Source organism: Gorilla gorilla, chromosome 1 (genome assembly GCF_029281585.2).
Source record: "Gorilla gorilla gorilla isolate KB3781 chromosome 1, NHGRI_mGorGor1-v2.1_pri, whole genome shotgun sequence".
NCBI classification, from domain to species: Eukaryota; Metazoa; Chordata; class Mammalia; order Primates; family Hominidae; genus Gorilla; species Gorilla gorilla.
In genome coordinates, this window is record NC_073224.2 from 160,557,606 (window position 1) to 160,571,612 (window position 14,007).

Below are 14,007 nucleotides of genomic sequence, written 5' to 3' on the forward strand. Positions count from 1 at the left end.
ATTCATGATTATTAAGGTAATATGAAGCATTATTTTACTGTTCACCAAAAATCCTACTCTGTGGTTCATGGGAATGATTATGTGACTTTCTTTGGCTAAAAAAAAGAAAAAGAAAAAAGAAAAGAAATAATGAACTTCCAGACACAAAACATAAATTTTAAGAATTAATATGTGACGTACCTAATCTCATTCTTCTTTACCATAAATGGCAATGTGATGGTAAATTGCTGAGGTGTTTGGATTGTTTGTTACAGACTACAGCAATCTAGGAAATCCTGACTGATATAGGAGGTTATGTCATTGTGGTGCTGCTTCCTTTCAGGTTGGGAATTTTTTAGTAGGCTACTTGATCTCACTAATCAGATAGCAATATAGTCTATGTTATGTTGCTTCTCTCAAATAAGCTAAATGATGTAGAGAGTAGCGATTAAAGACAAATGAGATTTTTGCCATCAGTTACATTGTTATTTATGATGACGAGAGATTGATTTGTGTTCTATATTTCTACGGAACACTTGAATACAATGGAATATATTTATTCATTTACAGTCCATTCTCTTTATTCAATGTAGATATGCTTTATAAAGTCACCACAAACACTGAATTAGTGAGTACGGAACTATTGCTCCAAGGAGCACTACAGAATTAGATGCCTGGAAGACAATGGTCACAACACTTCAACCAAAACACCATTTGAGTTGTATGGGTCATTCACTAATGTTAAACAAGCCAATCTCATCAGCATTGAAAACCTGCTCTTCCACAGAATACTTTTTCTATATAATAGTATTTTCTAAATTCCTTTTCAGCCTCCTGATCCATAGAATCTACATTACCCATAATTTTAGCAGTTTTCATACCATAGCACCTTTTGAAACATGAGAGCCAGCTGGCACTACCAGAGAAAGGTTTAATATTTTCCTGATACTGGATAACATGATCATAAATTTATTTGGCTTTCAGCGTCATACTGCTACCCACTGTTTTTTTTTAATCAGTTGAATTGAAAAATTAAGGCTTTTTAATCTTTACCATAGCTTCATCACATACTGTAGAAGTTACTTTAGCGTTTTCCGGAGCATTCTCATGTACAGATTGGTAAATTTCTTCTTCCTTTTTATGGATGTACTATATTGTCGATTCATTGAACTCACATTGAACTAACATTGAACTCACAGCCAACCACACTATAACTCATGCCTGAATAAAACTTACCTAAAACAAATTCTCCCCATGTGGCACAGAACTGCCTTCTTGCATTTAGCATCATTAGACAGCATTTCAGCACTATGCTTGGGGGCTATTTTAACAGCAAAAATCACCTAAAAAAATCACAAAAATACAAAAAATGTGCCATTAAGTAGCCCTCAAAACAAACACTTGTTTGCCATGTGACCGAGACCTGAAACAAGAAGGCAGATTCACTTTGTTCAACCTCAGCTGGGAACATGCCCAAGAGACTCAAATTTTTGGCTAATCTGCACATGTCTGCAAATGACCCAAAAGCCCACAAGTATTAATTTTGGGGCTGCAAAGACATTTTAACGAGTAGACAAAATTACAAATTCAGAATATAGAACCTGTGAATAGTGAGGATTTTTATTTCTTTATTAAGTATATTGACTTGCCTTTTTTGAACAAGACTAAATCAATACTATGGAAGTACTGTGGAAAATAGGGGCACAACCTAATGAAGGTCTGGCCACCTAAATTCTAGAGCTCAAATTTAATACAAAGGGAAAAAATCATGATGTCAAATTAGGTTTATTAAATTAGGCTAATGTTTATTAGCTACCAAGTGATTAGAAATAACTAGATGTAGTTCTGTTGGTGTTTAATAAAATAAATGCATTAACTATAGCATACTTTCCAAGCAGAAGCAGTGTTGCAAACTCTCATTACATATGGAAAAAGCATACAATCCACTAACAAAGATTCATCAACATTTGGTAGCAACCAAATACACATAGGGTAAATTATGTAATTAATATATTACATGTATAGTGTGAGAAACTAAGTTTGTGGCTGTGCATCTGATCCTAGCATCTGACTGAGAAATACAGAAAGTTAACCAAAGAAGTTTGTTTTTAATATTGCTTACAGAAAGGTTTGTGGGGAGTTATTTCAGGTCCAAATATAGCAAGCATAAAATTAAAGCAAAAGCATGGGACCACAATGGAATTAAGATGAATGGATCACACCAAACAGGTGTTTACTTACTTACTTGTCAATTACAGGCATGTAATAATCGACAATAAAATTGTGGCTCCATGCTGTGTGAGTTCTTATATAAAATGTCAAATTTCTTAAGCTATGAAGAATTTAGTGCCAATCAATCTGAAGAAAAAGCACTGTTGATTTTGATCGACAACTAACTGATTTTAACAGAATATGATATCTAACTTGTCACATCACAGATCAGATGAATGATTAATTTTGCCTTCCCAAATAGAAAAAGATAAAATCAATGAAGTATGTTTTCTGCACCATTATTATACTGGCATCATTAGGATGACATCGATTGTGAAATTAAGGACTTTCTTCACTTTCTGCTGGTAGCAGGACTGAACCTGCATTTTCCAAGATCAACTGTTCAGCATCAGAAGCTTTGACAGCTCTGAAGGGGGAAAAAAGCATTTGTATTCTCAATAGAAAGTACAATCACAGGTATTGATGCAGTTATAGCTTGAAAGCATATTCTTATGCATTGAAAATGACTCGGTAGGAAAATGGCGTGGGTTTAAGTTTTAATAATGCCACAGTAAAGAACAGAACAAGAAACTTAAATTATATGCACCTTGGGAAAGTAAGATTCTACATTTACTTTGCAACTCTTGACAGGTATAGCCATATTTGACCCTTGGTTGGCATGTACAACTCTCACAGCATTGGCTAGATTACAGTTTACTTGTTGGAAATCGCACTGCTAGCCATAGTTAGCAACATTCAAGAACCATGTGAGAGGTTATATGACACAAAAATAAGACATCTGCCTCTAAGTCATTTTTCAAGAAATTACCCCAGCATTTTTATTCTCTTTGCCTCTACATTCTCCTTTGCTATAAGCTCCATGCTCTATATGATTTTCATTCCATGCTTGTCAAAGCCAAAGATTCAAAGAAAGGAGAAAACAACAACAAAAAGTACTCAGTACCTTCCTGCAATGTTTTTACAGCTGGCAGAAAAAAAGATGAGATGCTGGATTTTTATCCCAGAGGATTTAGAGATAAATTCTTGGCCTCAGACATGGAATTTGGTAAATACAAACCAGCTAGTATAGTGGTCACTACCGGTTGTTTACATAAAAGTATCTGTTAATTGTTATTATTTTATTTAAATTCCCTTTCTAGAGTCATATAGCCACAAGAAGAATCATGTTGGTGAGTTTTGAGAACACACCAGCAGTCACAGTTTCTCCCAGGATGTCCTAGGAGAAGGCAGGTAAGAGACTTCATTCTTCTTGCATCAGTGAGAGTCAGCAAATGAAGAGCTGGAGAGAGGACTTGCCCTTCTTCAGACCGAGATGAAGTTTAGGATTTAGCGGATCTTTGGGAAAATCCAGATAGTAGAAAACAGTGAAATCCCTAGAAAAAAAAAAGAACAGCCTGTTTGCTGTTTATGATAAAGGGAGAACCACCCCTGACCTGCAGGATAACTTCAGGGTTAAGCTACATCTCAGTTTCCCGGTTGGGAAAGGGCTTTGATTTACACACAAGAAAATCAGGCCACATCAGGATTCTTTCCCATTCTTCAGCAGAAGGGTAATTTTCTCTAGTTTGTTGTCAACTAAATCGCAAGAACAGAAATTTCTATGCCTTTATTCCAAAATTTACCTGCTGTTTTATAGAACTATATGGTTGCTGATGAAACATTAAAAGGTAAAATAATATGTTATTTTAAAAGACTGAGGGAAAATCAAGTTTAATTTTAAGTAGTAGAAATGAAAATACACATGGAGAAGCAATTAGAGCACAAAATGTATTCAACAACACATATTATATAATTTTTTAGTGTAAAAACTCAAGACAGAAATTGGAAATTAGAAGGATCACTGTCAAGGTGAGATCTTTTAATCTTGAAGATCAAGTAGAAAATAAAATTTTATAACACTAATAAAAAATAATTTTACAGCACTGACAAAAAGGAATGCAGCTGAGCACAATGACTCATGCATGTAATCCCAGCACTTTGGGAGGCCCAGGTAGGAGGATCACTTGAGGCCAGGGGTTTGAGACTAGCCTGGGAAACATAGTGAGACCTTCGTCTCTACAAAAAAAAAAAAAAAAAGAAAAAAAAAGTTAATTAGCCAGGCATAGTGACACTTGCCTGTAGTCCTCATTCCTCAGCAGGCTGACGTTGAAGAGCCACTTGAACCCAGGAGTATGAGGTTTTAGAGTGACCTGTGATCATGATTGCACCTCTGCACTCCAGCCTGGGCAACAGAGTGAGACCCTGTCTCAAAAAATAATTAAATAAAAAGGAATGTAAGTCTTGAAGGAAAAGCTAAAAGTTAAGAAAGGTATATCTATGGACTTACAATAGGAATACCAAAAGGAGAAAAAAGAGAAACAAGTGGAAAACTAATAACTGCACAATAAAAGAAAAAAAAAACCTTCTGAGCTGAAGTTTGAAATTGCATGTGGACAAGACTCACAAACTTTCAGCCAGAATTAACACAAATTTCTAAATTCCACATTAAAAGATAAAACCTTATCCCCTAAGATGAGGGGAAAGGGGTTCTATATTACAATACGTGAATCGGATTAGTGCTACAATTTTCATCTGAAGCATTGGGAAGCTATGACATAAAAACTAAGGACTATTGAACAATGAGAACACTTGGACACAGGAAGGGGAACATCACAAACCGGGGCCTGTTGTGGGGTGGGGGGAGGGGGGAGGGAAAGCATTAGGAGATATACCTAATGTAAATGATGAGTTAATGGGTACAGCACACCAACCCGGCACATGTATATATATGTAACAAACCTGCATGTTGTGCACATGTACCCTAGAACTTAAAGTATAATAAAAAATATATATATATATAAAATAAAACACAAAAAACTAAAGACTATTGAGCAGAGATGTTATAATTCCATGATCTTGTATCTGATCAGGTAAAAAACTAATAGAATTAATAAAATAATTTGGTATAATGGCTGGATACAAGATCAATAATACATATTAATAGGCTTTTCTAGAATAGATATAGCTACTTAAAACTGAAAATAGTCCATTTAAATTACATTGAAACTATAAAAAATATTGGAGCAAACTATACAATAGAAGGGTAGAGTCCCTTTAGAGAGAGCTTTAAATGCATAAGGGCATGAAATACATCCAAAGTAAAGGGAAAAACATGTTGTATGCCTGCATGGCAAAACTCAGTATCATGTAAATGTCATTTCTTGTATGTGTGTGTGTTTTATCATTCATTAATTCAATGAATATGAATTTTTGTTACTTTGTATATTGAGAATGCAATGGTAGAAGTGGGATGCAGAAAATAAAATAAACACATTATATGCTAAACAGAGTAAAATGCTATGAAGAAAAATAAAGCAGTAAAAGCAAACTGAAACTGTTGTAGAGATAGAAGTTTCTCACAGCGTAGTCAGAAAAGGCTTCAGTGAGAACATGACATTTGAATGCAGACCTAAAGGGGATAGGAGAGCAAGCCACGTGGCATCTGATTGAAGACCCTCTCAGGCAGAGGAGGAAAGTACAATGTCGCTGAGTTGAGAGTATGTAAGACACTAACACAGCTGAAGTGGAGTAAGCAAAGGGTAGGGTAGTGGGGGAGAACCAGCTCATATCATTGTAAGTATTTTTTTTTCACTCTGAGTGGGATAGAAAGTCACTGGAGGGCCTTAAGCAGACAGAAACATGTTCTGAGTTTTTGACAGGAAAACTCTTGTTGCCCAATTCACCATACTAAGGAGAGCCAAGGCAGAACAGGAAGAACAGTTGTGAGGCTACTGCAGTGGTCCCTGTGAGAAAAAAGGTGGCACAGGCCAGGTTGTAGCCACAGATTTTGTGAGATGTGATCATATCCTGGATATGTATGAAAGCTAAAGCCCTGATACTGGCTGTTTGGTGTGAAGGAAAGAGTGAAATTAAGGATGAGATCAAGATTTTTGGCTCATGTACACATAGGATATTACCATTAACTGAGAAAGGAAGAGTTGCAGCAGAAACTTAGCGTTGGGCATGTTAAATGTGGGCTGTGTATTTGAAATATCCAGATGAAAATATAGCTGGTTATACTTGAGTCTGGAGCTTAGGGGAAAAGATCCAATGCTATTACTATATAATCCAATTATCATTCAAATGAGGGATATTTTGGAACCTTCATAAAATTGATTTTAATTAATTTAAAATTTCAGTTGAAAGAAAAATGTCTGTGAAAAAATATAGGAATATTATAAGAAAGACTGTACAGAGATATTTGCCTTACCAGATAGCAAAACTTAATATAAGCTCAATATAATAAAAATTGTATGGTATTGTCAAAGGAACAAAGTTGTATCTATATTAAAGAACATACAGAAATAAAAATTTATCTACATAAGAAAATATACGAATATAACAATGTTACACAAATTATATAATGTAATACAAATATAACATTGCCTTTCAGTAAAAAATGAGTTATTTAGTAAGTATTGATAGCATGTCAAAGAAGACTACTCTTCATACCCATATACAGAAATATGATTATATTATAATTATTATATTCAACATAGAAATGTAAACATTAAATATTTGTTTTAATCAAGTTTAGCAAAGCTTCTCATTCCAAATTTGAGGAAAATTGATTATTTAGAAATTCAAATTTAGAAAAATTAAGAACTTGGCCAAATTAACATAGCAATTTGATCTGTATTAGACCACCATTAAGTGGTAAACTAGAATGTGAATCGGTCATGTTCCAAAGCATATCATTTTATCCCCGTGCTAAATGATGAGTCTGGTCTTTCGTGTTTATAAGATACCATTTGATGATTTTGCAGAAGATGCAAGATGAGGCTGTACTCTAATTTTTGACTCCCAGTCTTTGTATTAAGACCATGCTGCCTTTACAATTGGATGCAGTGATGTTCTTTGATCTGTATTAGACCACCACAGGAGGCTACAAGTTTTCAGAAAGGAATCTTCAAGCTAGAGCTTAAATTTGAGGGTCAGAGCAGACAAGGTGGGAGTCCCAGTTCCCTTGATCTCACTTATATTTCTATGATTTTTCACAATTGACCATTCTGAGTCCTGAAACTTACTGAAATGTTTGTCTCTACACTAGTCTACCTCTTTCCAAATCAACCTCTATGATACCCATTCAATCACTTTCTTTTTCCCTATATAAAGACCACCTATTCAGACTGGTTTTCTAAAGCAATTAGGTCTCCTCTCTTATATCTGAAAGCTCCCTTTCATCATACTTCTGAGGAGTGCTAGGAAAGCTATAAGACAGTGAGAAGTAACAAGACTCAGTGTGATAATGGGAGATCACTGCCCCTAAAAATCTAATTTATGATCTTCATGGCAAACATTCTTCTATGTAATAAAAAAGTATAATTTCTATGTCTAGAGATTAATTTCCCCCTTTAGGCAAAAAATATTTCACACAATTCCCCGAAGATCACTTCCAACATTCCATAGCATATGTTTGAAAAAATAAGACATAATCCTTCCCAAAACTGATAACATCATTAATAAAATCAGCTATTCTGCGGACAGTGTTGGTCAGTTAAAATTTAATAAATTTCCAAATAGTTGAATGGCTTACTTTTTCCTCAGTAGACTAGAAATATGAATTTTGCCTATGATTGTTTTTAAATTTTTAATGAATGTTATGAGAATGAGTGTGGACATTAAATAAGCCTTTATTTATTTATTTTTTATTTAGACATGGAATTTTGCTCTGTCACCCAGGCTGGAATGCAGTAGCACCATCTCAGTGCAATGTCTGCTTCCCAGGCTCAAGCAATCTTCCCACATGAGCCTCTTGAGTAGCTGGGACTACAGGCATGCACCACCACACCATTATTATTTTTTTTATTTTTAGTAGATACTTGGTTTCACCATGTTGCTTAGGCTGGTCTCAAACTCCTGGGCTCGAGTGATCTGCCTACCTCAGCCATCCTAAAGTGTTGGGATTACAGATGTGAGCCACCACAACCGTCCTCTAAGAAGCCTAGGTTTAATGCAAGCATAGGATTATAAGACTGGAAATAAAATTGTATTACGGTCTGAAAGATTCATACTCTGCAACTGAGCAGAGTATGAACACATTCCAGACTCAGGTTGATTCAACTTCCACATCTACTTTAGCCCCTGGGTGTAATTGATAGGTGGATTGTGACTTCTCCAATTCACACATACTTACCGCTCTTAACCATATGAATTTTATAAACCCCCAACACACTATAACTCCTTCTACTGTCATTAAATCACAAAACCACAATGTAAATAGAAGAAAAAAAAGACGCTCCTAAATATGATCTTTCAAACACTAGCTTCAGAAATACAAAATAGAAAAATGCATTCCCTCAAAACACACCACACATAAACTCAAAGCTGCATAAAAGTGCAGTTGTAAAAAATGACAGAAACTATAAAGGTTTGGACCATAAAATATCCTGGTTTCATGTTTCATATTTCTTTGAGATAACCTGCAAACTTCACTGGTAATATGCCTGTAAAAACCAGAAGTGAGTTAATTGAATTTACTTTACTGGAAACAGCTTAAAAATCACTGCTAAAGGAATTCTGACATTTCCCACAAGGAATTCTGGAGAATAATGACATAGGAGAACCACCATTGCAAGCTCTAGTTAGGTAGGGACATGTGACAGACATGTGACATGTGACAGAGCCACATGTCACAAAGACATTGACAAATCTCTCAGCTGAAATTAGACTCTTCCACCCCTATTATTTTATATGTTTGTTTAACATAATGGAGCCATCTTGGTGTATGCCCCACTTGAATCCCCTTTACTGGCTGATACTCTCAACCCCTGCTGAGTGCACATACAACCTTTTCTGAAGCCTTGCCCTGGACTGACAGGGTCAACTCCTCTCCACAGGTCTGAAGGTCTACATCCCCCTGGCTCCAAGGTAGAATTCCTGTACAATGCAATTCACTCCCCAGAATACTCCCAGGATACGGCTAAGGACAGAATTTACCTAAGTGTATTCTGGTCAGCTCTTTCCTCTTCTTCATTTTTTTTTCCCCCTCACTCATGCCCAGATTTTTCTTAAAGAGCATTATTTCAATAAATTTAGGAATCCAAATTCCTATTTTAGGCTCAGTTTCTAGAAAATACAACCTAAGATACACAATATGTTTTCTCTTTATAAACTATTAATATACATATTTATTTTGCCATGGGTTTAAACTCTGAAAGAAAGGGATAAACCTCATATCCATCTTATGAAAATAAACTCCTTATTTGTTCTTCTAATACCTACTTCGCAACCATCTAATCATCCCGTCTTTCCTTTTCTATTTAGTTGTAAATCCAGAGGTGGCCTAGATTAGGAAGAACATTCACTTATGTCATCTTTGTTTACTTAAAAATGAGCATGCTTGACCAGGAGCGATGGCTCACACCTGTAATCCCAGCACTTTGGGAGGCTGAGGCGGGCAGATCACGAAGTGAGGAGAAGATAGAGACCATCCTGGCCAGCATGGTGAAATCCTGTCTCTACTAAAAATACAAAAATTAGCGGGGCATGGTGGCACGTGCCTGTAATCTCAGCTACTCGGGATGCTGAGGAAGGAGAATCGCTTGAACCAGGGTATCCGGGGTTGCAGTGAGCCGAAATCACACCACCGCACTCCAGTCTGGGGACAGAGCAAGACTACATCTAAATAAATAAATAAATAAATAAATAAATAAATATATATATGAGCATGCTTATTTTTTACGGCTTATCTCATGTCTTTATCTGTCATTGTTTTCTTACTTGACCATTTCCACCTCCCCTAATAGCCCTCCTATATTAAAAATGAATAAAATAATTTAGAACTGGATAAACAGTATGTTGAGTTGTGTATGTACATATTCATGTACAAGCATAAATACCCCCATCCACTTAGAAAATAAGTATATGTCAATCTTAACCTTGTTAATTTTACATTGAAAAAGAAAATCAGGAACTATATTTATCTTCTTTTCAACATCTATGGTTTTGTAACAGCTAGAAAACATTGCACATTAACTTAAACATAAGTTATACTATGGTTGGGATCTGTGTCCCTGTTCAAACTTCAGTCAAATTGTAATTCCCAACATTGGAGGTGGAGCCTAGTGGGAAGTAATTGGATCATGGGGGTGGATTTCTCCACTGTTGCTGTTTTCCTGATAGTTAGTGAGTTCTCATGAGATCTGGTTGTTTAAAAGTGTGTGGCACCTCCCCCCTCTCTCTTGCTGCTCCAGCTACGTGACGTGCTGGCTTCCCCTTCATCTTCCACCATGATTTTAAGTTTCCTGAGGCCTCCCCAGAGGCCCAGCAGATGCCAGAATTATGTTTCCTGTACAGCCTGTGTAACCTTGAGCCAATTAAACCTCTTTTCTTTATATATTACCCAGTCTTAGGTATTTCTTTGTAGCAGTTTGAGAACATATGAATGCAAGCTCCAACCTTCTAGAGATTTGCCGTAGTAGAACAACTTTATCTAGAAACAAAAGAATAGAGAGACCGTGGTAACATAATTTTTTATTGTCTCAATAATATTACTTTACTTAATGGACTGACTTTACAGGCCATTTTAGTAATCTGAATTACCTGCTGTTTTATGTTGCAATATAACTATCTTGAAAACAGTGGCTGTCTCTTTTATTGATTATATCTTTTAGTGCTACTCTTATTTCTGTCACTGAAGAAAATTATTGACATTCAGTAAATGGGTATTCAATGTAAATTTATTGCATTATAGTTCAGTTTGTCTAACTCTAAACCATATTCAGTTGTTATGTAGACAAATATTGTTCCTCACATTCTGTACAACAAAGTAAAAAAGGAAAAATTCATATGGAAAAATTTTGTTTCTAACCAAATCTATGAGGAAAGGATTCTTCTTTCCCCATAAAGGATTTCCTAAAAAAGGAGGACAAGGAAGATAAAATAAAAGCAGTTTTTAACAGCAATAGCATATTAAGTTTAACAGTTCTCAAAACTTAAGAAATAGATTTTTCTATTGAATCTAGATATTTTGAAAAGTGATCTAAAATAGTGTGTTACTAGCATGTAATAAAAAACATATAGAAAATTATATCAATTTCTTACTAAAATCTTTCTTTAATCTGCTTTTTAAAATTTCCATTCCAACTTTTCACAAGTTTGCTAAACTTTATATTGAACCAAGTCTAGGCACTGCTTTTAGATTTTTTTGTCATTTTTTCATCTTCATCTAGTTTATAAACATATTATCTGTCAATAAAAAAAGTTCTCCTCTGGTGGACTTCTCCCTCTACTGACAAGCAGAAAAAAACAACTTGAGTGTAAATTCAAAGGACTAATATGATTTCCCCACAAAAGTTAATATAGGAACCCGTATTTTCTAGCACAGAAGAAAGCTACAAATCTGTTTTGTCCCCTTTTAAGCACTATTTAAAATTATTTTATTTACCTGTTCTGAGCTACGTATTGCATCTGTTCAGGTGCAAATCACTAGTTTTATTAAGTGCATATATGTATCACATGTTCTGGTAAATAAATAAGGAAATGAATAAATGCATTAAGAAAGAAAAAAGTAATTTTAATGAAACTGATATTTCAGGTTATTTTTTAAGAACACTACAAAACTGTAATATAGCCACAGAGAATTACATAATTGTTGCAAGCATATGTGATAACAATATAATTTTTAAAGGTCTATCAATCTGTTTCCCTTTTCCCTGACTTATGCATTTCATCTACTCCAGCCATTGGCCATTATATAAATGCTGACTATATGGATCAGATGACATTTTGATATTTTGTAATAGTTACTGAAATATATTTTGCACTCATAATTGGTTTTCTTTTTTAAAATTTATTTCACCCTATTGGAAAATACGGTTGAATACAATCAGCTATTATATTAAGACTTTTTTGCATGTGTGTATATAGGTACACACACACACATATATATCTCCTACATGTTAGATGCTTACTTAACATTTTAATATAAAATTCATATGGTCAAATTAGTAGCATTCTGAAATACTTCATGATTTGTGATATTAACAAAAAATTACTGATAAATAGGCTATGGATTTTTGTTGTTGTGTTAATGCACTTAAATTTGTACAGAAGTTTTAGGTTCATAGCAAAATTAAGACGAAAGTACAGAGAGTTCCCATATGCACATGCACAACCTCCCATATTCTTAACATCCCCCACCAAAGTGGTACATTTGCTACAATTGATGAGTCTACATTGACACATCATTATCACCAAAGTCTATAGTTTACATTAGTGCTTACTCTTGATGTTGTACATTCCATGGGTTTGAACAAATGTATAATGACTTTTAGTCACAATTATAGTGTCAGAGTTTCAGTGCTCTAAAAATCATCTGTGCTCCACCTATTCGTTCCTCCCTGCTAAACTTTTAACAACCACAGATATTTTTACTGTTTCCATAGTTTTGCCTTTTCCATAATGTCAAATAGTTGGAATGATAAAGTATTTAGTCTTTTCAGACTGGCTCCTGTCACTTAGTAATATGCAGTCAAGTTTCTTATTTGTATTTAATTTGTTTTATTTTACATTTCCTTGAAAAGCATATGATATGTAACATCTTTTTATATACTTATTTACATCTGTATATCTTCTGTGATAAGATGTCCAGATCTTTTGCCCATTTTTCAATTGAATTGTTCATATTTGTATTGTTGAGTTTTAAGTGTTCTTTTTATATTTTGGTTAACAGTCCTTTATCAGATACATCCATTGCAAATATTTCCTACCAGTCCATGGCTAGTCTTTTCTCTTTCTTTACAGTGTCTTTCACAGAGCAAACAATTTTAATTCTAATAAAATCCAGTTTATCAATTATTTCTTTCATGGTTTGTGCCTTTGGTGTTGTATCTGAAAAGTCATTGCCAAACCCAGGATTTTCTTCTACATTATCTTTTGGAAGTTTTATATAGTATTGTGTTTTACCTTCAGATCTGTGACTCATTTTGAGTTAATTTGCGTGAAAGGTGTAAGGTCTATGTTTGGATTCATTTTTTTTTTTACATATGAATGTACAGCTGTTCCAGCACCACTTATTAAAAAGACCCATAATTTTAATAAATGGTGCTGGATCAACTGGACATTTTGCTCTCTTGTCAAAAATATGTTAACAAAATTGATGTGGTTCTACTTCTGGGCTCTCTGTCCTGTTACATTAATCTGTGTTTATTCTTTCACCAATAGCACACTGTCTTGATTATGGTAGCTTTATAGTCAGTCAGTCTTAAAGTCAGGTAATATCAGTCATCCAACTTTGTTCTTCATCTTCAATCGGGCTATGTTTTTTGAATGATAACTATATATCAAACTACAACATCTCATTAAAAAATTTGCTCAAAATTACTTTATTAATTAATGTGTATATGGTGACACATGACATCAGTGTAAATAGCACCACCCATGCATTAATCATAGTATTAATCATTAAGCTTTAACATGTCCATCAAAGCTATAATGGAACATGTCATATAATTCAGTCGCAAACAATTTTAATGACTATTTGAAGACATAAAATTAGAGTAGGTTTCTCAGAAATGAGAGTGCATACACTACTAAGGAATTCATTTATAAATTAATCCGATTGCTTCTCTAAAATATAGAGATTGATATATTTTAAAGGCTCAAGATGGATTTATTCATTGCAATTCAATTGGCCAGAGATCAATTTGATCTAGTATTTTTAGTCACATTCAAAATTAAACAAATTACTAAAAATGACCAAGGAATCATGCTCTCTTATTAAAACTTGAAGGCAGAGAACTAGACCTGGCACAG